The sequence below is a fragment of the Nicotiana sylvestris genome, chromosome 3 (assembly GCF_000393655.2).
Source record: "Nicotiana sylvestris chromosome 3, ASM39365v2, whole genome shotgun sequence".
NCBI lineage: Eukaryota > Viridiplantae > Streptophyta > Magnoliopsida > Solanales > Solanaceae > Nicotiana > Nicotiana sylvestris.
Genome location: NC_091059.1, coordinates 164,267,931 through 164,277,212, shown reverse-complemented (window position 1 = coordinate 164,277,212; position 9,282 = coordinate 164,267,931).

Genomic DNA, 9,282 nt, shown 5'->3' with positions numbered 1-9,282 from the left:
GAGAATATACAACCTGTAACATCTTAGTACCTCTGAGGGCTACTTACATGAAATGCATGATACATATGTATAAATACATAAACCTTTAAAGCATTCGCCTCTGTGGGCATCATTATCATCATATCGTACCCGGCCATAATAGGCTCGGTAGAATCGTACCCGGCCACGTGGAGCTCGGTAAAACCCAACTGATCAGTGGTTGCACAATAGGTGCCGTACCCGGCCAACTATAGCGTGGCTCGGTAGAGTAAAATAGATACATATATATAATGCATGCTCGACTCATGGAATCACATTCTAAACCTTTCGGAGTGACGTAAGGTCGGTATCCTCTGTACACGTTATTAGGACTAACTCTTCACTATGAACCTTATAAGAATCAGGAAGTACCAACAACATTGATAACATAAGACTAAGAGAAGCAACATTAACATCAATCGTTCCATAAGAGGGAAAACAATGTAAGTACTGCTAGCTTCTAAGAGTAGAGTATCTTGGAAGATCGTTCATTACATTATGTACAATTGGAGTCGTGCAAAAGAAGAAAAGGGATAGTCTCACATACCTTGTATATACTGTCCCAATCTCAAGCTATGCAATTGTCAAAACTCCTTAGTCTACAATAAGAGAAACGATACTATCGTTATCATTTAAGCGTCATAACTATTATGTATCGACCACAACCTATTTTACGATGAAACGGACAGCACCTCCCCTATATATATGACCTCACACCATTCAAAACAGTCACCAAACAGCCCAAACAACATCAATAATAAACGTATTGAGCCTCCCAAAATAGTCCACACACAGCCTAATCACTCCATACATACGACGACCACCGTAGTCGTGTCAAACAACCTGGAAATGTTACGAATAACTATCAGCCCATAACCCTACATATATATGGTGTTTCTCCACACCCTTCCTCCTCCAAAACTCCACAAGATAGTAGTAAAATACGCAGCCCAACAACAACGCAAAACAGTCCACAAAACAATAACATTACTTCCAAGCCTTTCGATATATATTTCACAAGTTCTAGCTTCAATGGCTTAGCTGCAACTTGGATAATCTTAAATACATATAGAGTAAGAGGTTCCTTACCTTTATACAGAAATAACAACTCCAATTTGACCTTAAATTTCCATGAAATATCCCTCCAATGCTGCCACAACAACAAAAAAGCGAAACTAGCGATCAATTAGTGTTTTTCGGCACTAGAATCACTTTAGAAGGCTTGAAATCACCTAGGATTGATATTAAGAACATGAGGGAGTATTTACAGAACATAAACCCTTTAAAACAACCTCCCACACGAGCTGGAACGACACAAAAATGAGCAACAACAAGAAGAACAAGAGACTTACTAGCGCCACGGAATTCCCGACACTTGATTTGTGTTGTTTGCCCTTTTTTGGGTCTTGAATCTTGAGAGAACCTTGAGAGGATGTTCCTAGGGTTCTAAGGTCTGAAAATAGTGAAAAGCAATGACTTAAAACGGGTTGGAGTCATCCTATATAGGTCCAAATATCTTAAACCGACTTAGTGGGCCCCATAGAGAGGTGCTTGACGCAGTCTCGCGAAAATGCGAATATCTCTCTACTCCGAGATCGTATCGATGAACGGTTTAATGCGTTGGAAACTAGACTCATAGATCTTTAATTTGGTGGGTAGATCACCCCGTAATTCCTTGTAAATTATGAGAAAAGATTAGAAACATTTGACCTAATGTTTAAGTAAAATTATGAACCTAAGTTGCGACAACTTTTGTCGACTTTTGTTTCATAACTCGTTTGACTTCAAGACTTATGATACGGATATTATATGATTAAAATAACTTAATAAATGACCTCTTGAGTGTATTAAGCACCGCTAGATTACCTGAAAATACGAGTTACAACATCCTTGATTCGTTTAACTTCTAATACTGGTTAATCACCCTTATACACTCTTGTATCACTTAAGACCAATAGGATTGACTTCTTATCATCTAAAAGATAATTCCTTCTTGGATTTTTGTTAACTAATATATGGCATGAACTAACACATGTGGATATGGGTTGTAACATTTCCAGTATGGCATTTTGAGCTCTCAACCTTCTAATCTCTTCAGAAGTTACATTTTGAGCGTTGATCAACTGAGAGATGGCCGAGATGATTACACCAACTCTTTCTACACATTCACATATTTCTAAAGTGGTTTTAGAGAAGGTTTGCTTGCGTGTGCCTACTCTGGGATTTCCCAAGGGGACCTTGTAGAATCTGAACACCTGAGTGAGGAGAAAGCCATATGGTAGCCCATGATTCCCACCTTTAAAGTTTGCCACCTTTTGCATATGATCTATCATGATTGCTGACAGATTGATTGGGACAAACTCATCAAGCACTTCCATTAAGACCATATCCGATTTTGTGGCAATGGACTGTCTCTCAGAACGAGGTAAGAGCACCTTATTAACCAGTTCAGAAAGAAGCTGATACTCAGGAAGTAATACCTTTTTATGCATCTGTCCCCCATGTTGAATAGCTTGCTCTTTCAAGATAGCTCTCCTAAAGTTGACACCATAGACACCTTTGACTGAGGACATTCCTTCACATGGAATTCTGAGAACCTTTCCCAATGCTAAAGCATCGAGTACAATTTCTACTCCATTTACTAGTGCACAAATGTGATCCCCCTAAATGGTGAAGAGAGATGCGTAGAAAGTTTGTACCACATCTTCGTACACCAGAGGCATTCTCCCTTCAAACAAGTGCTCCCATTGCTGAAATTTCACTATCTCCAGAATTTGTCTCATACCAGACATCTCTAAAATTGCTGGGTCAAATGTACGACCCCACAAGACTTTCTGAGTTCTTAATCTCTGCTGCCAAAGACCACTATCACTGGGCATGGTCCTCAGAGCACCAGGTTCTCTAACAATTTCCCATTTTCGTTTGCTAGATCCTTCAACAAACTTTTCTTTCCAGCTTATTAGCCCCCACAGTATCATCTTCGGACATGGCTTGCTCAACTGGACTCTTTTTAGACTTGTTGTTGCCCTTCACGGATGCACCATTTTGTTTCTCAATAGTTTCATCGGAAGCTTTATCCACAGACTCTTGAGCTTTCATAGATTGTTGCACTAAGGAACCAGGTTCCTTTGGAGCATTTTTGTCAATCCCACTTACTAGAACACTCTTGTCAGTAACAAATTCCCCTTGATTCATCAACCTCTTTTTCCTTGTCTTGACGCTCCTCCTACTTTTCTGCAATGTAGACTCAAAACCCTCTTTCTACTGTGACCTGATAGCGGGTGACTTGGAGGAGGATTCTAAGAGCTTACGATGATCAGGAGGTGTAGAGGTGGGTTTGCTTGGAAGAGGATCAGGTTCTTCAGTAGGTTTTTTTGGGAACGTCTAATGAGCCAAAGACTCGAGGAGTACTGTGGTTCTTACATCACCTAGGAATGGAGTTTCTTCCTCTTGATACTTAGACGAGAGATATGCTCTTTTATTCATCAGTCTGTCAGCAGTGATAGCCATGATGTTATGCGCTGCTTCCTTTTTTGGTGACTCTGTGAGAGTCACTAAGTCTAAAATGGAGGAGTTCAGATACTGATCAAGATCATCCTTAGAGACCTTTGACACTTGAGAGGTGAAACCCCCTGAGTGTTCTTTGATGAGATCAGAGGAGTGACGAGACATAGAGTTCTCAATATATGGGAGAAAAATAGGGTTTGTTAGAAAAGTAAAGACTATAGGAAAAGAGGAGGAACCATGTGTGGGTACAGTATATTGGAATGAGTGAAATAGTGAATCTCTGGGGATGATTTCAAGGATGATAGGGAAGTGATAGTGGTGTTAATGGTGGGAGAAGGAGGCGATCGTTCGATTGCCATTATAAGAGTATTTGGAAGATAAGTAGAGTAAGAGAGAGAGATGAAGAGAGGATCACAGCTATACAAAAGAGATGAAGGTGCATGACTTGCTGTGAGGGAGAAAGAAAGTTTTTATTGGAAAAAGGACTAATGATGAGAATAGAGAGAAACGGGTTCTGAATAGTTCTGAAAACGATGGTAGGTTTGTGGGAAAATGTTATCGTGCAGAGAGGATGAAGGGATTTGAAAGACAAGACATGACATGAAGACTTTGAAAAGTCGGATGATGTAGCAGTTGAGTTGATTTTGTTAAACAATTTTGAGATGGCATACAGAATAAGCACATTACTACTAACCTATGGTACAGGAACCTGATGCCCGAACAATTTTTTGAAAAGGATTTTAGCAGCTCTTTTTTCACAGTTCATAACTGTACCTTTAGCTTCTATGATTGTCATGTGTGTTTACCTACAACAGTATTGATGTGAGTTAGGTTTGGCCAGAAAACACTTTAGCTAATTTTACCTGAAGGTGTTTTTCATAGCCAACTGATGGGGAACCAGGTTCTCCATTAGATCTTAATACCCCAGCTTCACCTTGTTTCTTCCAAAATGTTCCCTACTCAAAGTTTTGGTGAAGGTATCTGAAATTTGGTCTTCTGTGTTGCAGGATTTTCCACAGATCAACCCTTTCTCCATATTGACCCTCAGAATATAATGCTACCCTTCAATGTGCTTGGTCCTCTTGTTTTGAACTGAATAGAGAAGATATACCATCAGAATATACCACAAGATCTTCCAATTGCTGCTCAATTCATAAGGTTTGAGCACAGCAGGATGCTCCCGCTACACATTCTTCCTCAGTTGTTTATGAGGCCATTGAGTTTTGCTTCCTTGTGCCCCAAGGGATGAGACATGAACATGGCAAGTGAACCATTCCAGAAGTACTTTTCTTGTGCACAAGAAAACCTGCACAGTTAACATCATCATACCTAACAGGATTAAAACTGTCACCTGAGAGGTAATACAGGACCAGGTCCTGAGTTCCCTTAAGGTATCTCAAACTTCTTTTGGTAGCCTTCAAGTAGGATTCCTAAGGACTTGACTTTGGATTCTATTCTGGAGTGGAGATATAGAAGGGACTAAGAAAAATATTTTTTTTTTGAGTTTTTAATACTTATCTAACTCTAGAATAAAAAGGAGTGATTAATTTGTCACATAAATGAGAGCTTTTGTGTTTCCAGTTTGGGACTGGGGTTTGATTGGTAGGGGAACTTGGGAGGTTAATTTGATTTCCCCACACTCTTTGTTCTGTTGCTTGTGGAGTGCCATGAGCTGCATCTCCACTCTTTCTTTAGCTTTAGTGGTAATAAGTGAAGTACCAGGTTCCCTGTGAGAAGTGGAAGATGATGTTGCATTGTCTTTCACCTATCTCATTCATCTTACTTATCATATCAGCCTCCCTATTTGAAACATCAGATATTTTCCAGGGACCAGAGATGGTTCAATATATTGATCATCACCGTTTCTTCCTTGGTTAGAGGAAGGTGTCTTGTTGAATACCCCATGAGCACTTCCTTCCACTTAGTGTGCCCTTTGTTGTAGACTTTGTGGCCTTTGATTTGTGGAGAGTATCCTAGAAGGATTCCTTCATCGCTTTTTGCATTGAACTTCCCAAGCTGGTCCTTCCCGTTGTCGAGAACATGGCATTTTCAATCAAGAAGGTTTTCAGATGAGTTGTCTTTGGTTTTCTTCCATTTGACAGCTCATAGTGGATTTTGATTCAGGAGGGACTTGATCATACACCTGTTCACCAAGTAGAAAGCAGTATTTACTGCTTTTGCCCAGAAATTCTTAGCGATTCCATTGTCGATAAGCATTGTCCATGCCATGTCTTCTAGAGTTCTGTTCTTTCTTTCAGCAATACCATTTTGTTGTGGAGTCCTTGGTGCTGAGAAGTTGTGTGTGATTCCATTTTTGTTACAAGCTCATCAAATTTGGCATTGTCACATTCTTTCCCGTGGTCAGATCTGATGCATACTACCTTTAATTTTATCTTCACTTGGATTTTCTTGACAAAGGCCCTAAACATTTTGAAAGTCTCATCCTTTGTTCTAAGAACCAGTGTCCAGGTGAATCTAGAATTTGATAGACCACGAACCAGGTCCTTCTCAAGAATCTCATATCACCAGCTTGTAAAGATTCAAAGTCGGCAACGTAGATGTTCTTGTTTCTTTTGGCCACTAAGACCACTTTGCTAGTCATCAGATTGGTAACTGTGCACTTTTTGACAAGAACTCTACTTTGTTCCCTTTATCTCATATTTGAGAGATACTCAGGAGACTGTACTTCAGGTCATCCACATAGTACATATTCTCAATTGAGTGACAGAGAGATTTTCCAACTTTTCCAGCACTGAGAATGTACCCTTTCCTTTTTCAATGGATACATTCCTTTCCTGTAGGGCTTTCAGTGAGAAGAAATCTATGGTGCTTCCAGTCACGTGGTTTGAACATCCACTGTCCTTGGTTCATTGCAGTCCGCTTCCTCTTACTGTTCCCTGCACATGCAAATTATGGGTTAGATTTAGGAACCCAAACTAGTTTGGGTCCCTTGTTATTATAAAAGGGATGGATAAGGGTTTTTCTAGTCCATGCACGCAATATTCATTTCTTGCGACCGGTACCTGGTCCCTTGTTAGTAGTCACTTTTCGTAAACACTTTAATTTTCTGAACAGATTGAACCCTGACCTGACAATTTTCTTTGAAGTGCCCATTGTTCCTACAGTGGGTACACAACCAGTTATCAGGAACAATGACATACTTGCTGTGAGGGTTGTAAGGAGTTTTCTCCCTTTGGAACCCGATACCCTGCCTGTTTCCACTATTATTCAAATACATTGCAGTCACAATATCTGAGGATCAGGTCCACTTTAGAGATTTCTTAAGATCACCACATAGACTAGTTTTCACATTATTTAATTCATGTTCAAGCTTGATGTGTGTCTCACTAGCTACTTTCTTCCCTTTCCCAAGACTCACAATCCTATGTTCTCTATTGATTCCCTCAATGGTTTCCTCTAGGTCAATGATTATCACTAAAAAAATCATCCCTTTCTTGCTCAGTAGCAGCAATTGTTTCTTCTAGAGTGTGTTTCTCATTGCTAAGACCTTCTATTATTTCCTTCAAGTCAACAACTACTACCATCAGGTCATCTCTCTCATTTTCTACACTAGTTATTTTTCCATTTAGAGCTTCCTTTTCTTCTTCAAGGTTAGCTATTGTTTCATTTAGATCTACTACAAAAACCACCAGATCATCTCTAGATTGCTCAGCTTCTCCTAGTTCTATAGTCAGAGTCTCCTTATCACTGTCAAGGCTATAATGAGCATCAATTAGAACATTTGCTAATGACCTTAACTTCTTAGAAGAGTAGGATTTAAGATTTCATCTTCTTCATCATCATCAGACTGAGCCATCAGCGCGAACAGTGAATCATACTTCGTTGCTTCAGTTTCCACTGCCATCATGGAATTGTTTTCTGCATCTGGTTCCCTTTCTAATTCACTGAAGGAGTCTCCCCAAGCAGCAAAAGCATGTTTCACAATATTGTCAACTGCACTTTTTCGACTGAATCGTTTGTCTAGAACCAGGTTCCTTTTTCCTGCTTTGTTAAGGTTTTGTTTGTATTGTTCCTGTTTTGCAAGTGGACAGTCTTTGATGAAATGCCCTAGCTTTCCACACCTATGACAGAGATCATTGCTCCTTGCTTTACTTGAACTACCCCTCTTTGGTATACCACCATTCCTTCGAACCATCTTTTGAAATCTTTTAGTAAGATAGGCCATATCACTATTTCTTCACTCGAGTCACTGCTTTCAGCCTTGAGTACCAGGTTCTTTTCCTTCCTTGGCTCTCTTCTTTCACTGTCTTTCTTTCTTTTCATCTCGTATCTCTTCAGATTTCCAATCAGCTCATCCATGGTTAGAGTTTGTAGATCTTTAGCTTCAGTGATGGCATTTACCTTACTTTCCCTAGAACCATGTAGAACATTGAGGATTTTTCTTACAAGCTTGTTTCTGGGAATAACATCTCCAAGTGAATGAAGCTCATTTATGATGGATGTGAATCTGGTATGCATATCCTGTATAGACTCATCATCCTTCATCCTGAAAAGCTCATACTTTGTGGTGAGCATGTCTGTCACGACCCATTTTCTGAATAAGCCGAGACCGGCACTCGATCACTAAACATGACCGAGCGAACCATCTCTGCTTATCAACCCTATTATGACTCCAAACTTTATATACAACAAAGCAATACTCTAAATAAATACTTTTGATTAATTCAAATATTTAAATAAATCAACTCCAAAGCTTTATTCGTAGTAGCTACTGAATTATTGCTAAGTTATTATAAAATAACATCTGAATCTCAACCCAATGACCATGTCTATGAAGCCTCTACTGATAAACTGACGCACTGCTTAGGACATGAGATTTCCTGGCCAGTTCTCTAAATAAACAAAGAAATAGCTAAATGAAAATGACTCTAAGAATACTCCATGAACAAAAGCGGAGCTCACCAATATCACTGGAAGGGAAGGAAGTCCTAACTCGTAGCCTGCTCGCCTGCAAATCCGGTTCCTACGTTGTACCGCAGACCAACGTAGGTTCCCAAAAGAGAACGTCAGTACCATCCACTATACTCAGTGAGTCTCAACAACAGGGGGAGAAACTTTAATAACATATACATTACGAGCAAAGGTTCTAAATGCATGTAAAACATAAAACTTATAAGAATAATTCTAAATTAATTTCATAATAGCAATTTATGAATATTCTAAAAGAAATCCTTTTCTTTTTCTTTCTTTAAAAAAATACTTCACTTTATACTTTGGGAGTTCCAACTATTCTGACTTAATTCTGTCTCAGTCACCGTGTGATCGGCACGGGTTCGATCCCAACCTGATCGAATAGGCCCAATCCACGAGGTGCCACTCGCTTCATGGTTCTTAGCGCTCATGTATCATACCTTAGCATGGCTAAGTAAATTCTCTGCAACGAGACCCTCGGCTCGTATGCTCCCTACTTTGGCACAAGTAGTTTCAGGAAGTCAATGCCTTGGTCAGGACCCTCGGCCTGGACGATGACCCCTTCTCAGAATAAAGGATACTCCCCAAAAAAAAGCTTTTCTTTCTAAAACTTCTTCTTGTGACTTTTCAAGTCTAAATCTTTTCTTTATAGAACATTATGTACATGCTCATATTGGTGTCCTTAAATGTAAAGCATGACATAAGAATGAAATAAGCATATAAAAATATTTCTAAAGATTCTTTCTTCTTCATAATTTTCAACATGAAAATAACATATAAGAATAACACAAAAATCTGAAAATTTAAGCACATATAGCATAATAT